This window comes from Anastrepha obliqua, unplaced genomic scaffold (genome assembly GCF_027943255.1).
Source record: "Anastrepha obliqua isolate idAnaObli1 unplaced genomic scaffold, idAnaObli1_1.0 ptg000136l, whole genome shotgun sequence".
In the NCBI taxonomy this organism is placed as follows: domain Eukaryota; kingdom Metazoa; phylum Arthropoda; class Insecta; order Diptera; family Tephritidae; genus Anastrepha; species Anastrepha obliqua.
The window spans coordinates 182,501-185,000 of record NW_026562236.1 but is presented as its reverse complement, the minus strand read 5'-3'; the positions used below and the strand labels follow the sequence as shown (position 1 = coordinate 185,000).

The 2,500-nt window shown below is 26.1% G+C and overlaps 1 non-coding gene across 1 annotated transcript in view; it reads right to left on the bottom strand.

The window, feature by feature from the left end:
• The window catches only part of LOC129252001 (small subunit ribosomal RNA), a 1,991-nt gene extending 1,897 nt beyond the window's left edge, over positions 1-94 (bottom strand). The window contains exon 1 of the ribosomal RNA XR_008583203.1: positions 1-94. This exon is cut by the window's left edge and continues 1,897 nt beyond it. This is a non-coding gene — a ribosomal RNA (small subunit ribosomal RNA).
• Between the last annotated feature and the right edge of the window lie 2,406 nt (positions 95-2,500).

Here is a 2,500-nt window from a genome sequence, read left to right as displayed (position 1 = left end):
CTTTTGCGGTTTCACTTTTAATTTGTTTGTACTTAGACATGCATGGCTTAATCTTTGAGACAAGCATATAACTACTGGCAGGATCAACCAGAATAATATTTTTATTTATATATTTTTCTTTGTTTTTCATATTTGAAAATTTCATAAATTACGGTGTATATAAAAAGTAAAGGGGCGACCCCCCTTTAGCTTTTCTTATCAAAATTCAAAAACCGTTTTTTATGAAAAAGAATTTTCGTTCTCTATATTATATATTTTATATAAAAATATAAGAACGATATTTCTTCTTAATATTTGCCAATTTTCAAATAATTTATCATTCTTAATAACATTTTACTTTTTTTTCAAATGCATTTTTAATGTAATAATTTCATATATTACATAATTTTTCTCTTTGAATTGAAATTAATAATTTCATAATTCTATTTTTTAATCATAAATATATATGATTGAAAAAATTTTCTCCTCTTTTCCTTTGTTTAAAATTTAATTTTTCTTATAAATTTTTGTTTTTCTTATTTTTTTCTCTTCATCATCTGTTTAATTTCCTGTATTTATACAAGAAACAAACAGTTGAGGATAATTTCTATGTAATGCTAGTATAGAATATAAAATTTTGAATTCAAAAATTTATTTCTATTTAAACTAACTATAGAAAACCAGGAATAAAATACAATAACACCAATATGCCATAACATGTTAGTATAGAATATAGATTCTTCATATATGTATATATATTCGAAAATTTTTTCTATTTAAACTAACGTATGGAAAACCAGGAATAAAATCATAATATTACCAGTTTAATATGGCTCAAATTCGAGTTTCATATAGTTATGATTCGATTTATATGCTTCAATATCATTGGTTAGTTAACTTTTGATATTTTCATATTATATCACATGCCTTCACCGTGAGTGTTTTTTGCCATGCACACCTCTCATTGTCAAAAATGTATGGGAAAAATTCATTTCAATACATTTCAGTTTGATTTGAAATGTCTTTATTATATATTTTAGTGCCAATATGCCAAGGTTATATTCCATAACTCTTTATTTAAACTAACGTATGGAAAACCAGGCATAAAATCACAATATTACCAGTTTAATATGGCTCAAATTCGAGTTTCATATAGTTATGATTCGATTTATATGCTTCAATATCATTGGTTAGTTAACTTTTGATATTTTCATATTATATCACATGCCTTCACCGTGAGTGTTTTTTGCCATGCACACCTCACATTGTCAAAAATGTATGGGAAAAATTCATTTCAATACATTTCAGTTTGATTTGAAATGTCTTTATTATATATTTTAGTGCCAATATGCCAAGGTTATATTCCATAACTCTTTATTTAAACTAACGTATGGAAAACCAGGCATAAAATCACAATATTAACAGTTTAATATGGCTTAAATTCGAGTTTCATATAGTTATGATTCGATTTATATGCTTCAATATCATTGGTTAGTTAACTTTTGATATTTTCATATTATATTTCACATGCCTTCACCGTGAGTGTTTTTTGCCATGCACACCTCACATTGTCAAAAATGTATGGGAAAAATTCATTTCAATACATTTCAGTTTGACTTGAAATGTCTTTATTATATATTTTAATGGCAATATGCCAAGGTTATATTCCATAAAATGTTAGTATAGAATATAGATTCTTCATATATGTATATATATTCGAGAATTTTTTTCTATTTAAACTAACGTATGGAAAACCAGGCATAAAATCACAATATTACCAGTTTAATATGGCTCAAATTCGAGTTTCATATAGTTATGATTCGATTTATATGCTTCAATATCATTGGTTAGTTAACTTTTGATATTTTCATATTATATCACATGCCTTCACCGTGAGTGTTTTTTGCCATGCACACCTCACATTGTCAAAAATGTATGGGAAAAATTCATTTCAATACATTTCAGTTTGATTTGAAATGTCTTTATTATATATTTTAGTGCCAATATGCCAAGGTTATATTCCATAACTCTTTATTTAAACTAACGTATGGAAAACCAGGCATAAAATCACAATATTACCAGTTTAATATGGCTTAAATTCGAGTTTCATATAGTTATGATTCGATTTATATGCTTCAATATCATTGGTTAGTTAACTTTTGATATTTTCATATTATATCACATGCCTTCACCGTGAGTGTTTTTTGCCATGCACACCTCACATTGTCAAAAATGTATGGGAAAAATTCATTTCAATACATTTCAGTTTGATTTGAAATGTCTTTATTATATATTTTAGTGCCAATATGCCAAGGTTATATTCCATAACTCTTTATTTAAACTAACGTATGGAAAACCAGGCATAAAATCACAATATTAACAGTTTAATATGGCTTAAATTCGAGTTTCATATAGTTATGATTCGATTTATATGCTTCAATATCATTGGTTAGTTAACTTTTGATATTTTCATATTATATTTCACATGCCTTCACCGTGAGTGTTTTTTGCCATGCACACC